General features: G+C 43.4%; 2 long non-coding RNA genes across 2 annotated transcripts; both read left to right on the top strand.

Moving 5' to 3' along the window:
* The first annotated feature begins 563 nt into the window (after window positions 1-563).
* On the top strand, window positions 564-2,645 carry LOC121816638 (uncharacterized). The gene is made up of 2 exons (XR_006056288.1): window positions 564-1,068; window positions 1,533-2,645. It is a non-coding gene; the product is annotated as an uncharacterized LOC121816638 (long non-coding RNA).
* A 2,128-nt stretch (window positions 2,646-4,773) lies between these two features.
* On the top strand, window positions 4,774-14,487 carry LOC105613784 (uncharacterized). Its single transcript, XR_001435779.3, has 2 exons — window positions 4,774-4,954; window positions 13,504-14,487. It is a non-coding gene; the product is annotated as an uncharacterized LOC105613784 (long non-coding RNA).
* Window positions 14,488-15,413: the final 926 nt, after the last annotated feature.

The raw sequence follows: 15,413 nt of genomic DNA, 5'->3' as shown, positions 1-15,413 counted from the left end.
GTGGGCAGAGCATGAGGAAAGGCGTGGAGTCATCCCCTAGCACGGAACACGTGAGTGGCACCTTGCCACTGCTAAGCCACTTCAGCCAGCTCTTTGGGACCTCATGGACTGTAGCCCCCAGGCTCCTCTGCCCATGGGATTCTCCTGGCAAGAATACTGGAGTGAATTGCCGTGCCCTCCTCCAGATGAATATTCCCAACCCAGGGATCGAGCCCACCTCCCGTCTGGCTCCTGCAGTAGTGCCACCAGCGGAATGGCTGGAGCCAAAAGGGCGCACAAGCGATGGCGGAATCGGCGCCAGAGAAACGGCGCTGTGGGTCTAAGGTGCCAGCCTGGGCTCCACTCTGTTTGTCTGTGCTTCCTACACAAGCCTGATAAGAATCACCCAGGTGCTTGTTAAAGGCTGAACCAGGCCTGCTACACCAGGGTCTTCAGCAAGGCTCTGAATGAGGCCTTTCAGCAAGACTTCGGTGGTTCTTATGACCAAGCACATTTGGAAACAGCCTGCAGGCAAAGTTGAGCAATGGGAGCTAATTCTAGAACAGCTCAAAACAAAATGTATCCTCACTCCTCCCCTTGCAGAAGTGCACACCCCCTGAATCTCTCCAGGGTCAGTAGGAGTTGGTCCAATGACCTGGGCTGCAGACTTCCAGATCTCATGACCTACTGAGGCTGGATGTAACCTTTGCCACCAGCAGCATCCCTGCAGGCCAGTACATTCCCACTGGCAGAAATCAAACAGCAGACAAAGAAGCAATAGAATATTGTCTGTGTCTTCTTTTCACTGTTGTTATTTTCTTTTCTCTTTATCAGGTGATGAGATCTTGTGTTTGCAGTGGGCACTAGCTATAGACTGTCTGAATACTGCAATTGAAACGGAGTAGAATGGAGAGGATGAATCCTGGAAGAAAGGTTGGAGTAGTGAAGAGAAATTTTTATGGGTCAGAAAATGAGGTTTGCAGCCATTTGGCCAAGTGTAATAGAACATGCCTTAATGACGAGACAAATGATATCTCCTCCTTCTAGCATTCTCAAGGAGTGCCAGCAAAAGCTTCCTCTGAGAGAGTGGTGAGTGATTTGACAATACAGATTCTATACATGCTGTGCATAAGTGGGCTAGGGATTAGATTTCCCTAATACCAAGTTAGTGTTGCTAAAGCTTCCCGTGATGGAAAAATGCTCTCGATGCTAAATATCTTGGCTTCAGATGGTTCAGAAAGGATTAGTGAGAAATTTTATTGCAATTCATGGTTGATTCAAAAAAAAAGGGGGGGAGGGGTAGGAGAAAAGAGAGAAAAGCAAGACAATGCCAAAAAATGAAAACTCATTTTAGCTCTTCTATTAAAGCCAGATGTATTTTAGGCCCTGTTTCTAGGCAACTGCATAATGGTAATATTCCTGAATCTTTTTTAAAGACTCACAACTGTCAGAGTCAGTAAAGGTCAGAAGGTAATTATAAAGTAATAAGGATGACATATGAGAGGCAGAATCACTCCAAGCAGTGACATTTTGTATTTCGCATTCATTTTCAGAAAATCTAAGAACTTCCTTGGGGCACTCAGAGCTGCCCTCTGGAAACACCGCTGACTTAGCGAAACCTGAACGTGACATCACCTGCCCACCCTATCATCACACCTCTCAAATCATCCTTGAGAAGGATGGAGTCCCCACAGTGGGCACAAGCTGGTTGCTGAGGGGGTGTAACTAGCCTCTAAAACAACGTAGAACCAGTGAAGAACTTTCTAACTGAAAACTGCCTGAGAGAGAAGTCCAACAGGCTCCGTACATGGACGAGAAAACTGAACCCAGAGACAGGGCGGGAAAAGGAGAAAGAAGGCAACTAAGACCTAGGAAGTGCATGGTTGTGCCTAGGCTCTGTGAGTGCCTTATATTTATCGTGTTGACTTTGTCCTTAATTGTGGGTGCCATCTGAGGACAAAGAAGGAGATGAACATTCGTTGTGTTCCCCAAGCACTTTGCTAGGCCTTTGATATACACTAGCATGCTGATAGGTATAATTTCTATTTCACAGGGGACGAAGCCAGGGCTTGCACAGAGGTTAACTCTCCCTGATCCTTAGTCACTCCAAAGAGGTGTGACTTTGGAAAAGATCATGCAGGCTCTCATCTGCAAAACGATGATCAAGTACCTTGTGGGGTACTTTACAAGACTGAATGGGTAGTTTATGTGAACGTCTAGCACAGAAAGCTGGGTGGTCAGAACATCACTGACTCACCAATCAGAACATCACACGGCTTTTCTCAAAAACTTCCAGCAGCTTCCATCCCACAGGAATAAGTCTCCTCGGCCTGTTCCCCCTGTAAATGCCCCTCCACACACAGATCTTTTAACCCCATCCTGATCCTCTTGGCTCCTGCTGTCCCTGAGGCATCCACCTGAGACCACCTCACTTAAAATGCAGTTCCTCACCCCCATCCTCTCCTCAACGCCGTGGCTCTCCTCTGCTTTTTTATTCTCCAAGGCACTTACCACCATCTAAAATATCCTATGTATTTTCATTTATTTTCTAACCTCCCTTGACCCTGGAAAGTTAAACTGTGAGGACAGGAACTTGGTTTGTTTGTTTTTTGTGCTTGCTGAATCCCCAGCACTACTAGATGCTCAATAAATATTTGCTAAATGAATACATGGATATTATCCTCCTTTCTCCCTCCTTTCCTTCCTCTTTCAAAGTCACACAGCCCACCCTTCCAAAATATAAAAAAGGCAAGAAGAAAACTTAACCATGAAAGTGAAAGTGAAGTCGCTCAGTCGTGCCCGACTCTTTGTGACCCCAAGGACAGTAGCCTGCACCAAGCCCCTCTGTCCATGGGATTTTCCAGGCAAGAGTACTGGAGTGAGTTGCCATAGCCTTCTCCAGGGAATCTTCCCAACACAGAGATCGAATCCAGGTCTCCCACATTGTAGACAGATTCTTTACTGTCTGAGCCACAGACTTAACCATAAGTAACTATCACTTCAGTTCAGTTCAGTCACTCAGTTGTGTCAGACTTTTGCGACCCCATGAATCTCAGCACGCCAGGCCTCCCTGTCCATCACCATCTCCCGGAGTTCACTCAGACTCACGTCCATCGAGTCTGTGATGCCATCCAGCCATCTCATCCTCTGTCATCTCCTTCTCCTCCTGCCCCCAATCCCTCCCAGCATCAGAGTCTTTTCCAATGAGTCAACTCTTCCCATGAGGTGGCCAAAGTACTGGAGTTTCAGCTTTAGCATCATTCTTTCTCCAAAGAACACCCAGGGCTGATCTCCTTTAGAATGGACTGGATGGATCTCCTTGCAGTCCAAGGGATTCTCAAGAGTCTTCTCCAACACCACAGCTCAAAAGCATCAATTCTTCATCACTCAGCCTTCTTCACAGTCCAACTCTCACATCCATACATGACCACAGGAAAAACCATAGCCTTGACTAGATGGACCTTAGTCGGCAAAGTAGCGTCTCTGCTTTTCAATATGCTATCTAGGTTGGCCATAACTTTTCTTCCAAGAAGTAAGCATCTTTTAATTTCATGGTTGCAGTCACCATCTGCAGTGATTTTGGAGCCCCCCAAGATAAAGTCTGACACTGTTTCCACTGTTTCTCCATCTATTTCCCATGAAGTGATGGGACCAGATGCCATGATCTTCGTTTTCTGAATGTTGAACTTTAAGCCAACTTTTTCACTCTCCTCTTTCACTTTCATCAAGAGGCTTTTTAGTTCCTCTTCACTTTCTGCCATAAGGGGGTGTCATCTACATATCTGAGGTTATTGACATTTCTCCCGGCAATCTTGATTCCAGCTTGTGTTTCTTCCAGCCCAGCATTTCTCATGATGTACTCTGCATAGAAGTTAAATAAGCAGGGTGACAATATACAGCCTTGACGTCCTCCTTTTCCTATTTGGAAACAGTCTGTTGTTCCATGTCCAGTTCTAATTGTTGCCTCCTGACCTGCATATAGGTTTCTCAAGAGGCAAGTTAGGTGGTCTGGTGTTCCCATCTCTTGAAGAATTTTCCACAGTTTCTTGTGATCCACACAGTCAAAGGCTTTGGCATAGTCAATAAAGCAGAAATAGATGTTTTTCTGGAACTCTCTTGCTTTTTCCATGACCCAGCAGATGTTGGCAATTTGATCTCTGGTTCCTCTGCCTTTTCTAAAACCAGCTTGAACATCAGGAAGTTCACGGTTCACGTATTGCTGAAGCCTGGCTTGGAGAATTTTGAGTATCACTTTATTAGTGTGTGAGATGAGTGCAATTGTGCAGTAGTTTGAGCATTCTTTGGCATTGCATTTCTTTGGGATTGGAATGAAAATTGACCTTTTCCAGTCCTGTGGCCACTGCTGAGTTTTCCAAATTTGCTGGCATATTGAGTGCAGCACTTTCACAGCATCATTTTTCAGGATTTGAAATAGCTCTACTGGAATTCCATCACCTCCACTAGTTTTGTTCGTAGTGTTGCTTTCTAAGGCCCACTTGACTTCACATTCTGTGGGGCCCTAACTGGGAAACCTTAAAAAGAAGGGCTAGCTTTGTGGTTTAGAGCTAAGATGGTGCCTGGCGGAAGAGATGAGGGCACGGCTTAAGTTGTTTGTCAAACTTTTTGATTGGCTCTCTTGATTTCTGTGCATGTGGACAATGCGTGATCATGATAGACCCCTGTCATGATGTAAGCACATGGTAATCTGACCTTTAACTTGACTGGTAGAACTATGGAAAGTCCCTCGCAAAACCCCCCTGCTTGCCTATATAAACCAGGAGCTTACGACAATAAAGCGGAACTGCTTAGACAGAACCCCTGTTGCGTCTGATTGTCTCTTGCTCACCGAGGGGCTGGGTTGGCAGACAGCAGGCTCACTTTTCCTCGGGACCCCTCAGCTCTGCTAAGGGAAGTTCCACTGCCTTCCTCTTTCTGAGGAGTACCCCCTGCAACATTCCAGGATGTCTGGCTCTAGGTGAGTGATCGTGCCATCGTGATTATCTCGGTCGTGAAGGTCTTTTTTGTACAGTTCTTCTGTATATTCTTGCCACCTCTTCTTAATATCTTCTGCTTCTGTGAGGTCCAAACAATTTCTGTCCTTTATTGAGCCCATGTTTGCATGAAATGTTCCCTTGGTATCTCTCATTTTCTGGAAGAGATCTCTAGTCTTTCCAATTCTGTTCTTTTCTCTATTTCTTTGCATTGATTGCTGAGGAAGGCTTTCTTATCTCTTCTTGCTATTCTTTGCAACTCTGTATTCAGATGCTTATATCTTTTCTTTTCTCCTTTGCTTTTCGCTTCTCTTCTTTTCACAGCTATTTGTAAGGCCTCCCCAGACAGCTGTTTTGATTTTTTGCATTTCTTTTCCATGGGGATGGTCTTGATCCCTGTCTCCTGAACAATGTCACGAACCTCAGTCCATAGTTCATCAGGCACTCTATCTATCAGATCTAGGCCCTTAAATCTACTTACTACTTCCACTGTATAATCATAAGGGATTTGATTTAGGTCATACCTGAATGGTTAGTGGTTTTCCCTACTTTCTTCAATTTAAGTCTAAATCTGGCAATAAGGAGCTCATGATCTGGGCTACAGTCAGCTCCTGGTCTTGTTTTTGTTGACTGTATAGAGCTTCTCCATCTTTGGCTGCAAAGAATATAATGAATCTGATTTCAGTGTTGACCATCTGGTGATGTTCATGTGTGAAGTCTTCTCTTGTGTTGTTGGAAGAGGGTGTTTGCTATGACCAGTGCATTCTCTTGGCAAAATTCTATTAGCCTTTGCCCTGCTTCATTCCGTATTCCAAGGCCAAATTTGCCTGTTACTCCAGGTGTTTCTTGACTTCCTACTTTTGCATTCCAGTCCCCTGTAATGAAAAGGACATCTTTTTGGGTGTTAGTTCTAAGAAGTCCTATAGGTCTTCATAGAACCATTCAACTTCAGCTTCTTCAGCGTTACTGGTTGGGGCATAGACTTGGATTACTGTGATACTGAATGGTTTGCCTTGGAAATGAACAGAGATCATTCTGTCGTTTTTGAGATTGCATCCAAGTACTGCATTTCGGACTCTTTTGTTGACCATGATGGCTACTCCATTTCTTCTGAGGGATTCCTGCCCGCAGTAGTAGATATAATGGTCATCTGAGTTAAATTCACCCATTCCAGTCCATTTTAGTTCACTGATTCCTAGAATGTCAACATTCACTCTTGCCATCTCCTGTTTGACCACTTCCAATTTGCCTTGATTCATGGACCTAATATTCCAGGTTTCTATGCAATATTGCTCTTTACAGCATCAGACCTTGCCTCCATCATCAGTCACATCCACAGGTGGGTGTTGTTTTTGCTTTGGCTCCATCCCTTCATTCTTTCCGGAGTTATTTCTCCACTGATCTCCAGTAGCATATTGGGCACCTACTGACCTGGGGAGTTCCTGTTTCAGTATCCTATCCCATTTTGCCTTTTCATACTGTTCATGGGGTTCTCAAGGCAAGAATACTGAAGTGGTTTGCCGTTCCTTTCTCCAGTGGACCACATTCTGTCAGACCTCTCCACCATGACCTGCCTGTCGTGGGTGGCCCCACAGGGCATGGCTTAGTTTCATTGAGTTAGACAAGGCTGTGGTCCTAGTATGATTAGATTGACTAGTTTTCTGTGAGTATGTTTTCAGTGTGTCTGCCCTCTAATGCCCTCTTGCAACACCTACCATCTTACTTGGGTTTCTCTTACTTTGGACGTGGTGGTATCTCTTCACAGCTGCTGCAGCAAAGCAGCCACTGCTCCCTACCTTGGTAGCTCCTCTCAGCCCTCCTGTACCCGCACAGCCACCGTTCCCTGGACATGGGGTTGCTCCTCTCGGCTGTTGCCCCTGACCTATAAAAAACATTTTAAAGGGCTCCAAGACAAAGAACAGGTCCAAACCAAGGTTTGGACCAGGTTACCAGCGCTAGTGTTACCAGGGCCTCTGGATTCATATTATAACTCCTTGCTGAGTTTGTGATATTTGGTACTTCGCCATTTTTTTGGTTTTTAGTGCTCACGTGGCTTGTCCCCCTTGCATGGAGGCACCCGCTCGCTGCCTTCCAACACTTCAGAACAAGCATCTGCTGGCTGACAAGTGTGTGTTGGACACCACGTTCTGGGCATTGTGATACCCAAGATGGGGCTCAGTCGGTGGCAGACAAACACCAACAGCCAACCTCAGCACATTCTAATACGGCAAATGCTAAGAGGAGAGTACACCCTAGGGGGCCCAGAAAGGGGGAATTTAACCCCAGTCGGGAATTCAGAGATGACTTCCAGAGACATCCGGAAGAGATCAAGCCAGCCCCAGGCCAAGAAGGGGCAGGAGGATGATCCAGGGGCCACTCTAAGTGCAGTTGCAAAACTTCATGATGTGTTTGGGGAACTACCAGGGTTGCGTGTTACCAGACATAAGATATGAGCTCAGAGTCTCTTACATGCTATATGCAGGGGAACAGACTTCACATTTAGAATGTGAAATGACCCCATTTTTTGCAGACTGATCATTTGAATGGAGGACAGTTTTAATGCAGGCTTGTGAAAGGTTCCTTAGGTCTATGAAAGCAAGACTTGGTGAGATCTTGGATGATGCATCTGGCCTTTTTCATATGGTAACAGGAGAAGATACAGACCCTTCAGAAGCTGCTGTAGCCAGCAGTGGTCTCCAATCTTTTTTGGTAGCAGGGGTGGATTTTATAGGAGGGTGTGGAGGGATGGTTTCCAGATGATTCAAATGCATTACATTTATTATACACTTTGTCTCTATTGTTATTATGTTAGCTCCACTGCAGATCATCAGGCATTAGATTCCAGAGGTTGGGAACCCCTGGCCTAGAGGATTTTTTATTAATAGAATTAGGAAAAATGCCTAGAGCAGCTGGGTGATCCACTAAAGTACATGGTCAACCTACAGGCTCACTCCAACTGTTGAGCCTGCTAAAACCAGAGAAGCAAGTGAATCAACTTTGAGACTTCTCGAAAATCAGATTCATTGAAAAAGACCCATGTTGACATTTCAGAGCCTTCTGAGTGTCATGAAAATCCTAACAATTAGGACTCAACCAACTCACTTCTCAGGGATTCTCTAGACCAGAGGTTGCAAAGTAGCAGCCACTATATCTGCTCAATGCTCTTTTATTCATCCCATGTAATATTAAAAACAGAAGCTAAAACAACTTAAAATCCATGCAAAAATATCAAAATCGGGAGATTTCACATGAAAATATGGGTCCCAGCTTTTTTTGGAGAAAATAATCTGAAAATACTGGCCTGCCTTCCTGTGTCGCAACAACTGGCTGGAGGGAAACAGCAGCTGCCACACCGCCCTGTCTTCCTCCTCCCCCCAGATGAGGCATGACATCACATGCCAGTCCTGCTGGGGCCCCTGCAGGGGACTTCTGAGTCTTCAGCAGTGGACCCTAAACATTCTTAGGTGTCTTCACCTTAGTCAAGACCACAGCCCCTCATCTCCCTCTAGATTCATCAGGTGATCGAACTGAAAAATTCTTTCAAGACTAATGAGCATTACCCACAGCTCTCTCTGGCCAAGTCCTCAGTGCTATTATTGGGTTCAATGTGGAAGATCCCTTAGTAAAGGAGGATATAATGGGCACTAACAGAAAGGAAGAAAAAGACAACGGAGGGTCATGTAGGAGTCAGGGCAGGCAGAGCACCCTGATGGATCAGAAGGGTTTATGAAGCTGATTAAAAAGATAACAATAATAATAAGACAACCACAAAAAGAACGGAATTGGGTCATTTGTAGTGATATGATGGACCACTTAAAGAGTGGTAAGTCAGGAAAAGAAAAACAAATATATTAACACATATGTATGGAATCTAGGAAAATGGTACAGAAGGACCTATTTGCAGGGCAGGAATAGAGATGCAGATATAGAGGACAGATGTCTGGACACAGTGAAGGAAGGAGAGGGTGAGACAAATAAGGAAAAGTGATGGTGGTGGTGGTTTAGTCGCTGAGTCATGTCCGACTCTTTGCAACCCCATGGACTGCAATCTGCCAGGCTCCTCTGTCCGTGGGATTTCCCAGGTAAGAACTGGAGTGAATTGCCACTTCCTTCTTCAGGGGATCTTCCTGACCCAGATCAAACCTGCGTCTCCTATATTGCGGGCTGTCTCCTGCATTTCAGGCAGATTCTTTACTGCTGAGCCACCAAGGAAGCCCGGGAAAGTGTGACTGACACGTATTACACTGCCGTGGACAATTTAGTGGGAAGCTGCTGTGTAGCACAGAGCTCAGCCTGGTGCTCTGTGGTATTTGCATGGGTGGGATGGCGGGGGAGCTTCAAGAGGAAGGGGATATATATACACACACACAGAGAGCTGATTTACTTCATTGTACAGCAGAAGGTAACACAGCATTATAAAGCAATTATACTCCAATTTTAAAAAAAAAAAATTGAGAGAGAGCTTGCTTTCTCTCTCTGCTCTCCTCCAGGTGAGGACACGATGAGAAGCTGGGAGTCTGCAACCCTCAAAAGGGCTCTTGCCAGAACCTGATCATGCTGGCACCTTGACCCCAGGCTTCCAGCCTCCAGATTGTGAGAAATAAATTTATCTTGTTTACAAGCCAAAAAAAAAAAAAAAAAAAGACCTAAATGGAGAGGGGAAGGATAGAGGTGGGGGGAGGAGGCACTAGAATGGAATTAGTATCTTGGCAGAAAGTGTGAGTGGGACAGGGAGGGATTCCTCTCCGTCTCAAGCCTCATGGTAAAATCTTTAAAAAAAAAAAAAAAAGCATTAGTAGTCACGCACTTCTAAATTTTATTACTAATTAGAATTTAACATGCTTGGGGGGTTGGGACGAGGTGTTAAGTACCAAGTATGTTACCTTGGACAGGGTGAGCTTTTTCCAGTTCAGAATTAATACCCCTACAGAAAATAAGAGCAAGGGGATGCCTCACCCAGATGGTTTTGCTCTTTGGTATCTACACATTTTGAAAACACTTAATGTACTTTTAAACTTTTTTGTGCACTGGCATTAGGTGATGACCGCTGGCTTTGCTCTCCAAACAACTTTTAGTTTGGAAGGCTGCAGTCAGCCCACAGTTGTACTAGTGGCATAAAAAAAATTGTGTAATAGTGGGGACACATGAGTGCCAACAGGTGGTTTTGCAATCTAATGTCTTATGATAACTTCTGTCATCCTGTTGCTCAGCATGAATTCTGAGCCTGATGATGGTTGTTTTGCGGTGTGCACATTAACCACATCAAGATGAGGCTCTCACCCACTCAGGATAGAGTCTCATGGGGGCTTTGGAAGGAAGGGTTCCAAGTCTGAACATGAAGTGAACTGAAAGTTACTCAGCTGTGTCTGACTCTTTGCGACCCCAGGGACTGCAGCCCAACAGATGACTCTGCCCATGGAATTCTCCAGGCAAGAATACTGGACTGGGTTGTCATGCATGACTACACAAACATAACCAGCCTGAGAGCTGGTACAACAGTTAGACAAACATTTTAGCCCCTGGTAGAGGAAGGAAAAGCCAAGGAACTCAGCTTCTTACTACCCTCTTTGTCTTCCACAGTAAGAAGCCTCCATCTCCTGAAGGTGTGCTCACCAGGCAGGACACCCCAGACAGTAGAATCTGATAGAAATGGGTGCCAGGTCAAAGTATGTCCACTCCACTGTTAGGTATATGAACAATTCCAGCCTTGTAAATTTTGGCAGCATCCTTAAAAGAAATAATCATCTTGTCCTTCTGAAGAGTTCAACTGCCTGGCAAGAGTAATAAAAACACTTGAGAGTCTGTCTTCTCATCATTCTGGTGATCGCTATGTGTGTGTGTGCGCTCAGTTGTGTCTGACTCTACGCAACTCCATGGCCTGTAGCCTCCAGGCTCCTCTGTCCAGGGAATTTTCTAGGCAAGAATACTGGAGTGGGTTGCCATGCCCTCCCTCCAGTGGATCTTCCCGACCCAGGGATTGAACCTGAGTCTCTTGCACCTCCTGTGTTAGCAGGTGGATTGTTTACTGCTGAGATACCAGAGAAGCCCCAAGAACAGCTATATCCCAAGACTTTAACCCTGAAAGCTGTTGATAGCATATAAATTTTTTGCTTTTCCTTTGGTTTAGTGGACTCATTTAACATAATCACACTTACTTAATCCAAACCCCTAAACTGAGATTTTCTCCTCTCAATCCCCTCCCACTTCACCCCTGAAACCTTTCAGAGTGCAGTGGTGGGCAAAGGAAATGGGTCTTTTTCTAGGAATTTCATTCAATAAATTCAACCAATATTTAGTGACCACCTACTATATGTCAGATACTCCTCTCAAGGCATTTGGAACATAATAAATAAAAGACTGAATGATTTACCTTATCATGAGCAGTGATCATGCTTTAAAAAATTTGGGGTATCAAGAAATGCATAAAAATTTTTTGAGCTGATTTTAAAACTATATTAAAACTCATAAGTATATCTTAGTTTACGGGAAGGGAGTAAGCTGATCACAGAAGTGCTGCTATTCTTTTCAAAACATGTTTCCATTAATAAAAAAAACCAAACAGGTTTCCATATAGCAATTTGTATTAATATTTTAGTATATGAATAAATGTGTGGTTTGAAAGAACTGACATTGCTCTAAAAAGTAAACAACTTATTGCTTCATTTTTCAGCAATGGGGCCCTCACTCCTGTCACTTTTATTGAAAGTTGCTCCTTGCTTTTTCTTTCAATAAAAAGACAGTTATTTCCAGTTCAGACACAGCTGTATTATCTTATTTGGTTCCTTTTGTAGTTATCATAGCCTAGAAATTTTCAACTCGTAACTGCTTCTTGAGAATTTAATATATGTGGTTACCAATGGAATATGTCTAACATAAAATATCATAATAAAGCAATTTTTAGTGCATTCATCAGGCGGGTAATAGGCTTAAGAGTAATCCCTTTGCATCTGCTTTTCAGAAATAACACTTTGAACATAAAAGTCAAAGAATCGAGTCTCAGTTTGCAATTCATACGTAACAGGGATTTCATGTTTTAATACCTGTTAGATTTTGTCAAGAAGCAACCAGTGCTTTACAGTTAACAAAAAATGTTTATATGCATCATCTTAAATAATTCCTAAACTGTGTCCAGCAGATACTACATCGCAGATGAGAAAGTAGTTTAGTTCAAGTATGGGTATTATCATCTCTACTTAAGATATGTAACCAGAGACTCTGCAGGGTCTCCCTGACTACCTCAAGATGGAACATTTGTGAGGAGGCATAGCCAGGCCTTAAGTGGACACTGTACAATTTCCTACAAATTATAAAAAACTCTCATACAAAGGTATAGTGACCACATGTCAAAGATTTAACTCATTAGCAAGGAGGTTAGCAGAATGACAAGGCTGGTTCAAAGACAGACAGGAGAAACTGATACACAAACACACACATGCGCACGCAGAGGGAAAACAGAATGCTGTTCTAAGACTGCAGAGATAGATGCAAAACCAGATGCCTTTCAAGGCAAGAAAACGGTAACTCAGAGTTACCTTTTTTACCAAACAATTCCTTTGCAACTTACCAGTCTTCTCTAAATTATCTCACATCTAACTTTAGAGGGGCTGGGGCCTAGTCAATAGTAAGTACCAAGTTACCTTCCTCCTCTGGAGCAGGAGTCAGCAAATTTTCCCTGTGCAGGGCCAGACAGCATATATATATACGCATCAGGCGTTCTAGGCCATTTGGTCCCTGTCACAACTACTCAACTCTGTTGTTGTGACATCAAAGTAGCCATAGGCAACAAATAATGAATGAGCATGGCTATGCTGCCCTAAGACATTACTTACATAAAACAGGGGATAGGCATGGTTTGACCCATAGGATACTTTGCCAACTTCCTTGCCCTAGAGCTTCAGATGATCCTTGGGTAGCCCAGTTAGACAACCCTCTAAGTACAACTTTGAAGTGACCTGCAGTAATCTTTCTGCTTTATTTCCAAGTTTTAGGTAATTTTTTAAAAACGATAGTACCCAGGATTCATGTTGATGTATGGCAAAACCAATACGGTAAAGTAAAATAAAGTAAAAAAAAAAAAAGCAACAACAACAAAGAAAAAATGGTAGTACCCAGGCTTTCAAACAACTTCTGCGGTGCTTTTCCTGCACTATATGACAGCTTACTTTGCTGTCTCTCTAAGGCTCATTCAGGCTTTGGACTTCTGTTACAGCACAGAAGGCTCTCATTAAAGAACTTTAGGGGTTTCCCCAGTGGCTCAGCAGTGAAGAACTTGCCTGCAATGCAGGAGACATCGCACGAGCTGTGCTTCAATTCTTGGGTCAGGAAGACCCCCTGGAGAAGGAAATGGCAACCCACTGCAGTATTCTTGCCTGGAAAATCCCATGGACAGTCCATCCGGACACAAAAGAGTTTGACATGACTTAGTGACTATACAACAGCAAAAAAGAACATTAAAGCAAAACCACTGAGTTCTTTTCAGTGTCTTTGCTTGCTTGGTTTGGAGAGATTCTGACTTCCTATTCCTTTTCCACAGCCCTGAAGAATGCTCATCAGAACTGATGGAAAACCCAGTGCTGATGCTAACTCACTGACGGCTACCATAAATACAGGATGCCAGGGCTTTCCTGGTCAAGACCCTGTGCTTCCACTTCAGGGGGTGCAGGTTCAATTCCTGGCCAGGGAAGTCACGCATGCCAAGCGGTGTGGTGAAAAAAACTACAGGATGTCAGACACTTCTAAGATGAAGCACCACTGATCTGCAGGCACGGTGGCAAGTGTCACACGATTCAAGAGAATGGAGTCCATGTATCACCTATAGGACCTCAGCACTCAGACTTCAGGAACCAGTGAAATCTTAAGACCAGCAGAGGGATCTGCATTGACCTCATTCAAAACTGTTTCGGCCAAAATGTTAGGAAAAAAAAAAAACACCACCTCATTCTTCTCATGGCTGAGTAGCATTCCAGTGTATATACAAATCTTCCTTACCCATTTATTTGTTCATGGGCATTTAGGTTGCTTCCATACTTTGGCTATTATAAATAATGCTGTTCTGAACAACATTGGAATACACGAATCTCTTTGAATTTTCATCTTTTCCTGGTATATGTCCAGGAGTAGGGCTGCTGAAACATACGGTAGTGTTGCTTTTACTTTTCTGAGAAAGCTCCGTACTGTTCTCCAGTGACAGCATCAATTTACATTCCCACCAACAGTGTACAAGAGTCCCCTTTTCTCATCCTTGAAAACATTTGTTGCGTTCTTGATGATCGACATTCTGATAGGTGTGAAGTAATATCTCATTGCGGTTTTGATTTGCATTTTCCTGGTAATTTACAATGTCGAGCACCTTTTCATGTGTCAGCTGGCTATCTGCATGTCCTCCTTGGAAAAATGTCTACCCATCTTCCATTCATTTGTAATTGGGTTTTTTGATATGATGTGTAGAGGATGCTAGTGTGTTTTGGATATTAACCCCTTATCAGTCATATCATTTACAAATATTTTCTCTCATTCAGTAGGTTGTGTTTTCATTTTGTCTATGTTTTCCTCTGCTGTGCAAAAGCTTTTAAGTTTAATTAGGTCCCATTAGTTTATTTTTTGCCTTTGTTTCCTTTGCTTTAGGAGACAGATCCAAAAAATACTGCAATGATTTAAGCCAAATTTTGCCACAACATGCATGGACTTGGAGAGTATTATGCTAAGTGAAATAAGTTAAACACTGTATGATATTACTTATATGTGGAACCTAAAAAACAAACTAGTGAATATAACAAAAAAGAAACATTCACAGATAAAAAAAAAAAAAGTGATTACCAATGGAGGGAAGGAGGAAGACAATATAAGGCTAGGGGGTTAAACAGTACAAAACTGTTACATATAAGCTACAAGGATATACTGTACAACACAGGGAATAGAGCCAGTATTTTAATTATAAATGACTATAAGCCTTAAAAACTGTGAATCACTACACTGTACACCTATAACTTACATAATATGGTATATGAACTATACTTCAATTGAAAAAAAAATCACAAGTTGAACACCATCCTTTTAAATATAATGGAGATTATCTGACCTCTCAAGAAAATACTCCTATGTATCTGACTCCCATTAAACTGGAGTTAGGATACAGGCACAGTATAAGGCCTATACTGGGCTCATGTAATCCCATCAGCAACAGGTGACTGCTGAAGAGCAAAGTGCCAGAATCACATTCCTTGTAAGACCAAGTTTTGATTAATTCACCTACGTATTATATACCTTGTTGTTTAGTCGCTGAGTCACATCTGACTCTTTTGTGACCGCAATGAACTGTAGCCTGCCGCTCCTCTGTGCATGGGAATTCCCATAGAGAAATACTACAGTGGGTTGCCATTTCTTTCTCCAAGGGATCTTCCCAACCCAGGGATTGAATCTGCAGCTTCTGCACTGCAGGCAAAT

This window comes from Ovis aries, chromosome 15, assembly GCF_016772045.2.
Source record: "Ovis aries strain OAR_USU_Benz2616 breed Rambouillet chromosome 15, ARS-UI_Ramb_v3.0, whole genome shotgun sequence".
Lineage (NCBI taxonomy): Eukaryota > Metazoa > Chordata > Mammalia > Artiodactyla > Bovidae > Ovis > Ovis aries.
The sequence above is the reverse complement of the archived record's forward strand: the minus strand, read 5'-3'. Positions and strand labels throughout refer to the sequence as shown.